Source organism: Eretmochelys imbricata, chromosome 11 (genome assembly GCF_965152235.1).
Source record: "Eretmochelys imbricata isolate rEreImb1 chromosome 11, rEreImb1.hap1, whole genome shotgun sequence".
In the NCBI taxonomy this organism is placed as follows: Eukaryota; Metazoa; Chordata; order Testudines; family Cheloniidae; genus Eretmochelys; species Eretmochelys imbricata.
In genome coordinates, this window is record NC_135582.1 from 72,343,604 (window position 1) to 72,359,252 (window position 15,649).

Below are 15,649 nucleotides of genomic sequence, written 5' to 3' on the forward strand. Positions count from 1 at the left end.
AGCTACATTTGGTTAGAAGAAAAGGTGCATGTTTCCAGTGAAGAGCACTCAGGAAAAGGTGCAGACAAGCAGAGCTGAGTAACACCACGTCTGCAGCAGAAGCAGGAGGGCCCAAAGAGCAGGGGAACTAAGCCACAATTCAGTAAACCAGGAATCCCATTTCCACATGCTTGGACTGTCGTAAATGTGTGCAGTACACAATAAAACAACTGCCAGAGTCAAGAGAAGCATGTGAGAGCAACAGACTGAGAAGCATATGGACAGTTACAGTCCAGGGCAGTTGTGTTGAACAGCAGTTCTTCATCCAATGCCACGCTGGTTTTGGATGTATGATTATACAGGGAGTGTTCATTGTGTATTCAGCCAATGCATTTGACTAGGCAGTTTTCCAGCTCAATACTGGGCTCTGGGTAAATAAGAACATAAGAATGGCCATACTGGGTCAGACCAAAGGTCCATCCAGCCCAGTATCCTGTCTACCGACAGTGGCCAATGCCAGGTGCCCCAGAGGGAGTGAACCTAACAGGTAATGATCAAGTGATATCTCTCCTGCCATCCATCTCCACCCTCTGACAAACAGAGCCTAGGGACACCATTCCTTACCCATCCTGGTTAATAGCCATTAATGGACTTAACCGCTATGAATTTATCCAGTTCTCTTTTAAACCCTGTTATAGTCCTAGCCTTCACAACCTCCTCAGGCAAGCAGTTCCACAGGTTGACTGTGCGCTGAGTTAAGAAGAACTTCCTTTTATTTGTTTTAAACCTGCTACCCATTAATTTCGTTATTATGGGAACAAATAAATAACTTTTCCTTATTCACTTTCTCCACACCTCTCATGATTTTATATACCTCGATCATATCCCCCCTTAGTCTCCTCTTTTCCAAGATGAAAAGTCCTAGCCTCTTTAATCTCTCCTCTTATGGGACCTGTCATAAATATAAAGGGAAGGGTAAACCCCTTTAAAATCCCTCCTGGCCAGAGGAAAAATCCTCTCACCTGTAAAGGGTTAAGAAGCTAAAGGTAACCTCGCTGGCACCTGACCAAAATTACCAATGAGGAGACAAGATACTTTCAAAAGCTGGGAGGAGGGAGAGAAACAAAAGGGTCTGCGTCTGTAGGTACGCTGCTTTTGCCGGGGATAGAACAGGAATGGAGTCTTAGAACTTTTAGTAAGTAATCTAGCTAGGTATGTGTTAGATTATGATTTCTTTAAATGGCTGAGAAAAGAACTGTGCTGAATAGAATGACTATTTCTGTCTGTGTGTCCTTTTTTGTAACTTAAGGTTTTGCCTAGAGGGATTCTCTATGTTTTGAATCTAATTACCCTGTAAGGTATCTACCATCCTGATTTTACAGAGGTGATTCCTTTACTTCTATTTACTTCTATTTCTATTAAAAGTCTTCTTGTAAGAAAACTGAATGCTTTTTCATTGTTCTCAGATCCAAGGGTTTGGGTCTGTGGTCACATATGCAAATTGGTGAGGATTTTTACCAAACCTTTCCCAGGAAGTGGGGTGCAAGGGTTGGGAGGATTTTGGGGGGAAAGACGTGTCCAAATGACGTTTCCCAGTAAACCCAGTTAGAGTTTGGTGGTGGCAGTGGATATTCCAAGGACAAAGGATAAAATTAATTTGTACCTTGGGGAAGTTTTAACCTAAGCTGGTAAAAGTAAGCTTAGGAGGTTTTCATGCAGGCCCCCACATCTGTACCCTAGAGTTCAGAGTGGGGGAGGAACCTTGACAGGACCCATTCCAAACCCCTAATCATTTTAGTTGCCCTTTTCTAATGCCAGTATATCTTTTTTGAGATGTGGGGACCACATCTGTACACAGTACTCAAGATGTGGGCATACCATGGATTTATATAAGGGCAATAAGATATTCTCCATCTTATTCTGTATCCCTTTTTTAATGATTCCTAACATCCCATTTGCTTTTTTGATTGCCGCTGCGCACTGCGTGGACATCTTCAGAGAACTATCCACAATGACTCCAAGATCTTTCTCCTGATCAGTTGTAGCTAAATTAGCCCCCATCATATTGTATGTATAGTTAGGGTTATTTTTTCCAATGTGCATTACTTTACATTTATCCACATTAAATTTCATTTGCCATTTTGTTGCCCAGTCACTTAGTTTTGTGAGATCTTTTTGAAGTTCTTCACAGTCTGCTTTGGTCTTAACTATCTTGAGCAGTTTAGTATCATCTGCAAACTTTGCCACCTCACTGTTTACCCCTTTCTCCAGATAATTTATGAATAAGTTGAATGGGATTGGTCCTAGGACTGACCCTTGGGGAACACCACTAGTTACCCCTCTCCTTTCTGAAAATTTACCATTTATTCCTATCCTTTGTTCCCTGTCTTTTAACCAGTTCTCAATCAATGAAAGGATCTTCCCTCTTATCCCATGACAACTTAATTTATGTAAGAGCCCTTGGTGAGGGACCTTGTCAAAGGCTTTCTGGAAATCTAAATACACTATGTTCACTGGATCTCCCTTGTCCACATGTTTGTTGACCCCCTCAAAGAACTCTAATAGATTAGTAAGACATGATCTCCCTTTACAAAAACCATGTTGACTTTTGCCCAACAATTTATGTTCTTCCATATGTCTGACAATTTTATTCTTTACTATTGTTTCAACTAATTTGCCTGGTACTGATGTTAGACTTACCAGACTGTAATTACCAGGATCACCTCTAGAGCCCTTCTTAAATATTGTGTTACATTAGCTATCTTCCAGTCATTGGGTACAGTAGCTGATTTAAAGGACAGGTTACAAACCATAGTTAATAGTTCTGCAATTTCACATTTGAGTTCTTTCAGAACTCTTGGGTGAATGCCATCTGGTCCCGGTGACTTGTTACTGCTAAGTTTATCAGTTAATTCCAGAACCTCCTCTAGTGACACTTCAATCTGTGACAATTCCTCAGATTTGTCACCTACAAAAGACGGCTCAGGTTTGGGAATCTCCCTAACATCCTCAGCCGTGAAGACTGAAGCAAAGAATTCATTTAGTTTCTCTGCGATGACTTTATCGTATTTAAGTGCTCCTTTTGTATCTTGATCGTCCAGGGGCCCCACTAGTTGTTAGGCTTCCTGCTTCTGATGTACTTAAACTTTTTGTTATTACCTTTTGAGTTTTTGGCTAGCTGTTCTTCAGACTCCTTTTTGGCTTTTCTTACTACATTTTTACATTTAATTTGGCAGTTTTTACGCTCCTTTCTATTTACCTCACTAGGATTTGACTTCCACTTTTTAAGAGATGCTTTTTTATCTCTCATTGTTTCTTTTACATGGTTGTTAAGCCACGGTGGCTCTTTTTTAGTTCTTTTACTGTGTTTTTTAATTTGGGGTATACATTTAAGTTAAGCCTCTATTATGGTGTCTCAGAAGTGTCCATGCAGGTTGCAGGGGATTTCACTCTAGTCACTGTACCTTTTAATTGCTGTTTAACTAACCTCATTTTTGCATTGTTCCCCTTTCTGAAATTAAATGCCAGTGTTGGGCTGTTGAGGTGTTCTTCCCACCACAGGAATGTTAAATGTTATTATATTATGGTCACTATTTCCAAGCGATCCTGTTGCAGTTAGCTCTTGGACCAGATCCTGCACTGCACTCAGGACTAGATAGAGAGTTGCCTCTCCCCTTGTGGATTCTTATACCAGCTGCTCCAAGAAGCAGTCATTTAAAGTATTGAGAAATTTTGTCTCTGCATTTCGTCCTGAGGTGACATGTACCCAATCAATATGGGGATAATTGAAATCCCCCACTATTATTGAGTATTTTATTTTGATAGCCCCTCTAATCTCCCTCAGCATTTCATCATCATTATCATGGTCCTGGTTAGGTGGTTGATAATAGATCCCTACTGTTATATTCTTATTAGAGCATGGAATTACTATCCATAGAGATTCTATGGAACATGTGGATTCATTTAAGGTTTTTATTTCATTTGATTCTATATTTTCTTTCACATATAGTGCCTCTCCCCCCCAACCCCGCATAACCTGGTTCATGTGTTCATTATACTGTGGGAATTTAGCAACAATTAGCAGAAAAAGTATTAGCTTGAAGCCTGCTGAATTTTTCTTCCTGTAAAGCTTTCATTGTCCTTAGAGAGCTCTGACCTTGGACACCATCTCACATGATCTCCCCCCTCCTCCCCCCCCACCTTAATCATTTTCCTATTCCCTCTGGTCTGGGGATTTCTGCTATCTACTTGGTTACAGTCTGCATTTACACTGATAACCAGCCAGAGGTCAAAGGCTGCATTTCACCATTGTTCATCAGCTCTCTGTGAAGCCATACTTACCACCAAGCAGAGTCATAATGGGGGATATCATTCAGTTTCAAAGTGAAATATTTTGCTTATCAGTGGGATGCTGTAATAATCCTGAGGCGTAAATTCTAGGAGGGCAGATTAGATGGTGAAGTACTATGCTGAAAAAGGTGCCCTGGAAACTCATGAAATATTTGGAAGGGAGGTGAGGATGCCAAAGAATCCCTGTTAAAAGAATGGAAATAGACCAGCAGGGTTGTACTACCAGCCTCTGGATCAGGAGGATGGCGTTGAGAGCACAATGCTGAACAGGGGCAGTTTGTCAGCCCAGGACCAGGAGAATTCTCAAAAGCTACACAGTACCTTTTGCATATTCTTTTTTTATTTCAATTGATAACTTTGTACAGATTTAAGGACAAATTGTGATTTGATTTACATGTCACAACTCACTCGAGCAGCAAAATGCAATACCAGAGAGTTTGAAGGATGGAATCCTTGCTTGAGACTCAAATCTTGGCATAGCTAATAGTGCCTTAAGGAGCTACCTTTCCAATTTACCAAAGCCAGGAGTCACTTTATAAGGGCGTTGCTATGGTAATCACTGCTTGGTGAGGCCAGGGCAGGATTGAAGCAATTAAGCCTTGGCTGCAGAGGTCTGCAGGGGTTGAGGATGGGGCCTGTGCCCTGTACCTCCCAGGCCCCCTCTCCCACGGGGCAGGACCAATGGGATGGGCTCGGCTAGCAAGGATGACAGAAGTGACTCCAGCTCCCAGGTCTACCTGCATCTTCACTAGAAATAAAGTAAGCTTTTAATAGCTATTAAATTATGCATTGGACAGAAGTGGAAATAACTATGCTGGGATTTCTGCCTCATCTGTCAAAAAGGTCACAAGCCACCATCTATGCTGAGTTCAGAGAGACACAGTCTTAGAAAGCAGTACTCTAGGTAGACATTGGCCTAGCCTACCCTAGGAAAGGTTTGGAAAGGTACAGCTACACCTGTATAGCTATACCAGCAAACCCACCTCCTGGAGACCCAGCATATTGTGACAAGCTTTTATCAGTATAGCTTACACCACTTCCCCGAATGAGATAAGCTATACTGGCAAAAGCAGCTTCTTGCTGGTGTGATTGCATCTACACTAGGGCTTTTTCCAATATAAAAGTGTGGCCAAAAAAAAAAATCACCTCCGTAACTGACATTATGAGAGCAACAAAAGGTTTAAGTGCAGCCCCACCCTTCAACTTCCCCCACCCTATAATCTGGTCAAGTGTCATGACAGGACAAGGTGTCAAGAAACAGTCTTAAATGATTGCTCTGGAGCTAGCCGTTCTGACCGGCAGGCAAGAGGAGAAGCTGCTTGAACTGACCCAGGTACTGTAACTACAGCCAGCTTTGCCAGCACTGGTGATTTCGTAGTCTTTGGTGTTCTCCTTAAAGTTCCATCTCCTGGAACCATGTGATCACATGGGAACTTCAGGTCTCATTTACAAAGAAGTATGTTTCCAGCCCTCAGAACCACAGATAAGAGCTTGAAAACATGAACCCTAAAACGTCAAAAACTCAGAAGGGAAAAAAAAGCCAAAATGTATTATTCCTTACAATTCCATGGGGTCTTTTAGGGGAGGGGGCAACTCATGCTATTTGAATGCGTAGGGTTAACAATGCTGGGGAGCCACTCACAAAATAGTTAAGTTTAACATTGTCAGGGGAAGGATGGTACTATTACTAAGCCAAATTATGACTTAATTGGCATCGCAAAGACTTGGTGGGATCCATCTCCTGACTGGACTATTGGTATAGAGGAGCATAGGCGCCAACTTTCCCAGGCGCCAGTGGGTGTTCAGGTCTCCCCCCGCCCCTGGCCCTGCCCCGACTCCACACTTTTCCCCGCCCCTATCCCAACCCCTTCCCCAAGTCCCTGCCCCAACTCCACCCCCTGCCTGCCCCATTGGACCCCTTCCCCAAATCCCGGCCCCGCCTCTTCCCCAAGTGCGCTGCATTCTCCCTCCTCCCCCCTCCCTCCCAGCGCTTGCCGCACGAAACAGCTGTTTCACGGCGCAAGCACTGGGAACTAGCGGGAAAAAGCGGGCATGCAGCACACTCAGGGGAGGAGGCGGAGTGGAGGCGGAGGTGAGCTGGGGCGGGGTGGGGAGGTGCCGGTGGCTGCAGAGCACCCACCAATTTTTCCCCGTGGGTGCTCCAGCCCCGGAGTACCCACAGAGTCGGCGCCTATATAGAGGAGTATAGCTTGTTGAGGAAGGACTGGCAGGGTGAAGAGGGACGAGGTGTTGCATTATACATCAAGAATATATACACTTGTTCTGAGGTCCAGAAGCAGGTGAGGGACAGACCAGTTGAAAGTCTCTGGGTGAAGATAAAAGGGGAAAAAACAGGGGTGATGTCATGGTACGGGTCTACTATCACAAGGAGGTGATGGATAGGGTTGCTACCTTTGAAATGCAAAAAACCCAGCATCCCTCACCCCCACAAGCCAAGCCCACTGTAAACCCAAACTCCAACCACAAGGCAACTCCATACCCATCCCTTCAACAGCACTTATAGTTTCTAGAGAGATAACACATATAGATGTGATCTGTAACATCTCACATCTCCTCACTCTTGCATGACTCAAACCCTCTCCCTCATATACCTGCGTGGTGCGCTTGTGTGGGTTTGTTTGTTTGTTTGTTTGTTTGTTTGTTACCCGAGTGTGTTTTTATTAGAAAGCAGGACAGGTGGGGGGAACGGTGCCTTTGGCAGTCAGAGCTTGAAGGTGTAGGAGATGATGTCTGAGAAGTGGAGCAGGGCCTCCCTGTGCACACGCAGCGGGATCTCCAGGTCGGACACCTGGAAGTTCAAGATGTCGATGTCTGAGGCATTGAAGAAGGCCGAGACATTGACTCTCTCATACATTGTGAAGTGGATGGTGTGGCCAACCATGGCAAACAGGCTGTATTTTCAGTAGTTTATCACTGAAACTGTGGAAGTGGGAACACTGCAGCATCTTTAGCGGAACACAGAAACTTTTAACATTAGATATCGCAGTGTCTTGTGGTAATAATGCAAATCTTTAGACCCACTGTCAAGGTTCCTGCCCCACTCTGAACTCTAAGGTACAGATGTGGGGACCTGCATGAAAGACCCCCTAAGCTTATTCTTACCAGCTTAGGTTAAAAACTTCCCCAAGGTACAAACTTTGCCTTGTCCTTGAACCCTATGCTGCCACCACCAAGCGTGTTAAACAAAGAACAGGGAAAGAGCCTGGAGACGTCTTCCCTCAAAATATCCCCCCAAGCCCTACACCCCCTTTCCTGGGGAAGGCTTGATAAAAATCCTCACCAATTTGTACAGGTGAACACAGACCCAAATCCTTGGATCTTAAGAACAATGAAAAATCAATCAGGTTCTTAAAAGAAGAATTTTAATTAAAGAAAAGGTAAGAGAATCACCTCTGTAAAATCAGGATGGTACATACCTTACAGAGTAATCAGATTCAAAACATAGAGAATCCCTCTAGGTTACCTTAAGTAACAAAAAGACACAAAAACAGGAATATACATTCCATTCAGCACAGCATATTTTACCAGCCATTAAACAACAGGAAATCGAAGGCATTTCTAGCTAGATTACTTACAACTTTACAGAAGTTTTGAATCTGCATTCCTGATCTGTTCCCGGCAAAAGCATCTCACAAACAGACAGACCCTTTGCTTCCACCCCCGCTCCAGATTTGAAAGTATCTTGTCTCCTCATTGGTCATTTTAGTCAGGTGCCAGCAAGGTTATCTTAGCTTCTTAACCCTTTACAGGTGAAAGGGTTTTGCCTCTGGCCAGGAGGAATTTTATAGCTCTGTATACAGAAAGGTGGTTACCCTTCCCTTTATTTTTGTGACACGCCCCCCAAATCACAGATAGGGTGAAAACACTGGCTGTGATTTCTTCCTGGAGTTCTAGGAGAAAACAGAATTAATAAGACAAGCACCTCTAAATATACTACCAACTGTATAAAGGCTAACAATATTTTCCACATATCAAAATTTTAACCAGTTGATTCTGGGAAACTTTCATGGGAGAGTGCATCAGTCACTTTGTTAGAAGTGCCTGAGATATGTTGTATGTCAAAATCAAAATCTTGGAGAGCTAAACTCCACCGAATAAGTTTTTTTGTTATTTCCCTTGGTGGTATGAAGCCCCGTAGTGCTGCATGGTCAGTTTGCAGGTGGAAACGCAATCCCCAAACATATGGGTGTAGCTTTTCCAAAGCGTAGACAATGGCATAACATTCCTTTTCACTGATTGACCAGTGGCTTTCCCTCTCAGACAGCTTCTTGCTAAGAAACACGACAGCATGGAACTCTTGATCCGGTCCTTCCTGCATTAAGACTGCTCCCACACCACGCTCGGACGCATCTGTGGTTACTAGGAATGGATTGTCAAAGTCTGGGGCCCTTAGCACAGGGTCAGACATGAGTGTCGCTTTAAGCTGGTTAAAGGCCTTCTGACACTTTTCAGTCCACTGAACGGCATTTGGCTGTTTCTTTTTGGTTAGGTCTGTCAGTGGGGCAGCCTTACAGGGTAATATCCAGCCAAGCCTAAGAAGGATTGGACCTGTTTCTTTCACTTTGGGACAGGCCACTTTTGGATAGCATCCACTTTGGCCTGTAGGGGGCTGATAGTTCCTTGACCCACCTGGTGTCCAAGGTAAGTCACTCTGTTGAGGCCTATTTGACACTTCTTAGCCTTAACAGTTAGTCCTGCCTCCCTTATGCGCTCGAAGAATTTTTGTAGATGTTCCAGGTGTTCTGCCGAGGAATCCAAAAATATGGCCACATCGTCAAGGTAGGCAACTGCATATTCTCCCAATCCTGCTAGGAGACCATCTACAAGTCTTTGGAAGGTGGCGGGTATATTTCACAGCCCGAAAGGGAGCACAGTAAATTCATACAGCCCGACATGTGTGGTGAAGGGTGACCTTTCCTTGGTGGATTCATCCAGCGGTACCTGCCAGTACCCCTTGGTTAAGTCCAAGGTAGAGATGAACTGGGCCCATCCCAGTTTCTCTAATAGTTCATCTGTGCATGGCATTGGATAGTTGTCTGGGCGAGTTACAGCATTTAGCTTACAGTAGTCCACGCAAAAACGTATCTCCCCACTGGGTTTGGGAATTAGAACCACTGGAGATGCCCATGCACTGCCAGAAGGGCAGATTACACCCATCTGTAGCATACCCTGGATCTCCTGTTCTATAGCAGTTTTAGCTTGAGGAGACACCCGGTAAGGTTGGACTTTAATTGGGTGAGCATTACCTGTGTCAATGGAGTGGTACGCCCGTTCAGTCAGTCCTGGGGTGGCTGAGAATGTCGGCGTGTAGCTAGTGCACAGCTCCTTGATCTGCTGTCGCTGCATATGCCCAAGGGTCATGGAGAGGTTCACCTCTTCCACACCACCATCATTTTTCCCTTCGTAGTAGACACCTTCAGGCCACTCAGCGTCATCTCCTCCCTGGGCTGTAAACTGACAAACCTTTAATTCTCTGGAATAAAAGGGCTTTAGAGAATTAATATGGTACATCTTAGGCTTTCGGTTGGAGGTGGGGAATGCTATGAGATAATTAACAGCTCCCAGGGGCTCTTGGACCGTGAATGGCCCTTCCCACGACGCTTACATTTTATGGGCCTGGAGCACCTTTAAGACCATGACCTGGTCCCCTACTTTGAAGGACCGCTCTCTGGCATGTTTATCATACCAGGCTTTTTGCTCTTTTTGAGCATCCTGTAAGTTTTCTTTAGCAAGGGCTAAAGAGGTTCGGAGGGTGTTTTGTAGGTTGGTTACAAAGTCCAGAATGTTAGTTCCTGGAGAAGGTGTAAATCCCTCCCATTGCTGCTTCACCAACTGCAATGGCCCCTTAACCTCACGGCCATATACAAGTTCAAATGGGGAAAACCCTAAACTGGGATGTGGTACAGCTCTGTAGGCAAAGAGCAACTGCTGCGACACTAGGTCCCAATCATTGGAGTGCTCATTTACGAATTTACGTATCATGGCCCCCAAAGTTCCATTAAACTTCTCCACCAGGCCATTTGTTTGATGATGGTAAGGGGTGGTAACCAAGTGGTTCACCCCATGAGCTTCCCAAAAGCTTTCCATAGCTCCTGCCAGGAAATTAGTTCCTGCATCTGTGAGGATGTCGGAGGGCCAACCTACCCTGGCAAAAATGTCTGTTAGTGCCTGACGCACACTTTTAGTCCTAGTGTTGCTTAGAGCTACTGCTTCCGGCCATCAGGTGGCAAAATCCATGAAAGTCAGTATGTACTGCTTTCCTCTGGGTGTCTTTTTCGGAAAAGGACTGAGAATATCCACAGCTACTCGCTGAAATGGAACTTCAATGATGGGGAGTGACTGGAGAGGGGCTTTGACCTGGTCTTGGGGTTTCCCCACTCTTTGGCATACCTCACAAGACCAGACATAGGTAGAAACATCCTTGCCCATTCCCTCCCAGTGGAATGACCTCCCCAACTGGTCTTTGGTCCTGTTCACCCCAGCATGGCCACTAGGATGATCATAGGCTAAGCTCAAGAGCTTGATCCAGTAACTTAGTTGGAACTACCAGCTGTCTCTGGGGATGCCAGTCTTCCTGGTGTCCTCCAGAAAGAGTTTCCTTGTATAAAAGGCCTCTTTTTACAACAAACCTGGATTGATTAGAAGAGCTGAGAGGCAGTGGGTTGCTCCGTGCTGCCGTCCATGCTCTCTGGAGGCTTTCATCTGCTTTCTGTTCGGTCTGGAACTGTTCCCTTGATGCTGGAGACATCAGTTCCTCATTGGATTGTGGACTTAGGCTTGGTCCCCCTGGAAGCGATGTAGGGGATGGGGCTGCTTCTGTTGACTGTGAACCACTCTGAGCTGGTGACCTATGTTGGGGTTCAGGCTCTAGCTGAGCCTCTTGTGTAGGGTTATCTGCTGCTGCTGGTGCAGGTTCAGAGGGGCCCTCTGGTGTTTGGGTTGCAAGTACTGGATTCAGTGCTGGCAATGTTTACCCTTCCCTTTATTTTTATGACACCCACATTAAAAAAACCCTGGCAGATTAAATTATTTTTCTGGCAACCAGCAAATCCATAAAATCCATAAAAAAAAATCCATAAAAAAAACCAGCCAGGCCAGTCAAATACCAGCCAGATGGTAACCCTAGTGCTGGATGAGGCATTTGTAGAACAATTAAATACCCAAAACACAAGACCTGGTAGTAATGGGGACAAACTATCTAACTAACTAACTACATGCAGTATTCCCCCTCAATGCCAGTTAGTGCCTCTACAGTCCCTGTATCCCTCAATGCCAGTTACTGCCCTTACCCCACATCTTTGGGAAGTAGGGCAAGGCTACTTTTTTGTGAGTTATCAAGAGTGCGGATTAATACATTTCTATTCAAACAATATTCTCAGATGCTTATTCTAGTGACAAGTTTTAAAATAAGCTTGATTTAAAATACAATACTTTCTTAACCGGCCAAAAAATCACTTGCCAGCTTTTCAAAGAATTGACTCCTAAAAAGATATAATTTCTACAAACAAATCTTACTGTGCACAATATGCCAGATGCTATAAAATTTGTACCAAATTTAGAGATTCTAAAACAGAAACAAGATGATTAGGACTATGGAAAATGGGGCAGGTAGCTAGCTACAGCCTGGCAAATGGGTTGCTGCATTGTACAGCAGAATTACATATGCTGCCAGGTTTGTTTGCCATTATCTTGGGATACTATGTTTTAGTAAGGCATTCTTGTTTGTATAGCTGAAACATTCTTTTTCAAAGTTTGTGGGATTTCTCATTAACCCTTACCCCAAGAAAAACTCACATTAATTGTACCCTTTTATATCTAATAACACATAGAAAAGAGGTGGGGTAAGCTTTTAACCCAATTATAGGAAGATTTTTAAACTTTGGTTTTGGATATTAGTGGGTGGTACTTCTCACTGAATGTATATGCACTTAAACCTGTTTAACCCTCACTTAAATCAGTTTAGTTTAATTTAGTAATTTGCTAGTGCATGATAAACAAGGATTAAATGGGTTTAAGTGCATATACATTAGGGGGTATCACCTATTTAACTACACAGACTTCAAATTAATTTAGTTAAGGTGCCACAAGTACTCCAGGTTTTTGTTGTTGTTGTTGTTTTTGCGGATACAGACTAACATGGCTGCTACTCTGAAACCTTAGTTAAGACTGTACAACTTTTCTAATATAGATAAGCCATAAGTATTAGGACACAATTGCAAATAGATGCACACTGGTTAAATGTCAACATGCATTTGTATAATACCATACTGAATCTGCTCATTAGGTTTGCTTCATTTGAGTGTGCAATCAGTTTTCTCTTTTAAAAATAAAAAAAGTCCTTGAGAAGGTGTGTGGGAAAAGCATACCCACAGAACAGGTGAGACATTTCATGAATGCTCCTAAGGCTAGAAGTTTTCTCTACATGATTTTTCTGTGGAGAATTTCGTTGTAGAAAGGAATCAAGTATGAGAAAAGTTTTCCAAAAGGCAAAGAACAAACACTTCTTTTAAATCTCTGATGCTGTTCTAAATCTCATGAATCAGCACCATCTTGCTCAATCATACCAGCTTCCTGGGAGGGGGGAAGAGCTGGGCTGGGGGCGGGGCCTTAGAGATGAGATCGGGCAGCAGTGTCCAGTTGTCAGCAATTAGAAATTTGGCAACCCTAATCAGGGCTCAAATTCAGCCAGAGCTGACCGGAGCAGAGCTCTGGTAAATATTTTCAACCCCTCTGGAATTTTTATGTTGGGGGCAGGAGGGGAGCATAGGGGGCTGTGGGAAATACTCTATACGGATTTAAGCCATGTTTAGTATCATTTTTATATGACCTCCCCCATCCACTGGCACTCTGTACAAGGGTGAATGGGGGAGCTCTGTACAGACAATAGTAAAGCTACGCTGGCCTGAAGAGACATTCAATGGTGAAGTTTCAGTTCACAAGCTTCAGTGGTGAAGCTTGTGAGAACCAGTCCCTGTGGATTCATATACCCTGACAGTCAAGAGAGCTTGGTTTGGAGCCAATCAGTCTTTTCCCAGAGTCCAATCCAATGAAGAGCTGTTAAGCGGTGGTTGGGTTTGGCAGGGCTCATGCACATTCATGGGGGTTTGAGCAAAGTTCTTGCAGCATGAGGCCATCCTGCTTTCCCCAGCAGAATGTGGCTTGATCGTGACAGCTTGGATTTTCCAGAGGTGAGGTATATAATGATCCTCTCTTAGGATACATCTACACTCCCTTGCTGAAGTGCAGAGTCCCAGCTCCAGCCTACATGGTAACTTCTACACTGCTACTCTTAGCCCAGTAGCATGAGCCTGAGTCAGGTGAGCTGGGCTCCGAGACTCATTGCCGCAGGATTTTTCTTTCTTTCTTTACTGTGTACACATACCCAATGCATTTCAGCTGGGCTTGTCAAACAGCCGAGCAATGGCAGCACCAGCAAAGACGTGCCGGAAAATGTTGTGTGTGGACACGCAAATGCTCCTCCCAGCCAACCGTTGCTGCACTCACCGAGGTGTTCAGGGCACAACGCTGCACTGCGTGTGCTCCTCACATGCCCACCTGCGTGTGTTGCCATGGCTATGGAGCCCAAGTCGGAGGGGATTAACAGCTCCAGTCAAATAAACAAACTGAAGGCAGGAGCCAGGCATTCTCAGCCAAGATGGTGTCAAGTGGGAAAAGCAGGGCTGAGCCCAAAATTAGCATGCAGTGAAGAGTAGGGCTATCAGAGATTTTCTCCAGACTCTGACTCTCTGGGGGGTGAGCTCTCAGCACAGCACTCAATGTGCAGATCCTCTTTAATCCTAAATACCGGTGCAGGGGGTCTGATTCTTGGATCAAGCATCTAGTAACCATGCTAGGGAACTTAGGGAGTACGTTAAACCTAAGTGCTGGAAAGCAGAAATTCCCGTACCTGGGGGAGGTGGGTCAGCCACTCTCAATGTGGGGCAGAACCCTGCAAACTAAACTAAACAGATGTGCACAGAGAGAGAGGGAGAAAGAGTTCATGGGGCCTCCAGTTTCCCTAGATGCATTGTACTTAGAACACCATTAACAGTGTCTGATCTGTTGTATCTTGAAAAGAAATGAAACCAACTGGCCATGAGTGTTATGTGTGTCTGAGTCCCGGTCTACACTACGAGTTTAGGTCGAATTTAGCAGCGTTAGAGCGATTTAACCCTGCACCCGTCCACACGACGAAGCCATTTTTGTCGACTTAAATGGCTCTTAAAATCAATTTCTGTACTCCTCCCGGACGAGGGGATTAGCACTAAAATCGACATCGCCGGGTCAAATTTGAGGGTAGTGTGGACGAAATTCAACGGTATTGGCCTCCAGGAGCTATCCCAAAGTACTCCATTGTGACCACTCTGGACAGCAGTCTGAATCCAGATGCATAGGCAGGGAGTTATATCTCCATGTGGTGCCTCGGCACCAGCAATATTCAGAGCCCAGGGGCCCAGCTCCACCAATATTTGGGGCTGGATGTCCTCCCCAGCCTCATCTGCCGCCACCCCGCGCCTCCTATGAGTGTCCCCCAGCCTCCTCTTGCTGCCCCTGGCCCCCCACGCGCCTCCCCGGGCCCTGGAGCAGAGCATCCCTGGCTCTTCCCTGCAGCTCCATGCTGCCTCCCTGCAGCAACTGCTGCCACAGGGTCCTAGTGCCCCCCATCTCCACTGCCAGGGCGCACTGACTCTGACCTGCCCTTCCACCTCAGACCCTTCCCTTTTCTGGCGGGACCCTCCACCAGCACAGCCCCCGCCCGCCCGCCCCCCTGCCCACAGTCACCGCTCCTGCCCCATGCTGGGCAAGGAGGCAGCCCCATCCCCCACCCCCAGTAAGCCTACAGTCAGGGGCAACAGCAGGGGAGGAGGTGCACGCAGCTCCCCCTGGCACCCACCGTGGGGGAGGCGAGGGAGATTCCTGGACCCCAAATCCATCATCTGCAGCCACACCTCACAGCCCTCACCCCTGTACCCTCTCCCTCCGCACCCCCTCCCATCCCCAAACTCTGTCCCAGAGCCTGCACCCTGCACCCCAATCCTCTGCCCCAGCCTAGGACCTGCACCCCAGATCTCCTCTCTGACCTAAACTTCCTCCCAGAGCCTTGGGCAGGTGGCGGGTGGAGTTTGGGAGGGGCTGAGTTTGGGCAGGGGCAGGTTCTGGGCGCCACCAAAAATTATACAAACCTGCCGCCCCTGCTCAGATGCACTGGCCAGATAGACAGGAAAAGCCCCGCGAACTTTTGAATTTCATTTCCTGTTTGGCCAGCGTGGCAAGCTGATCAGCATAGGTGACCATGCAG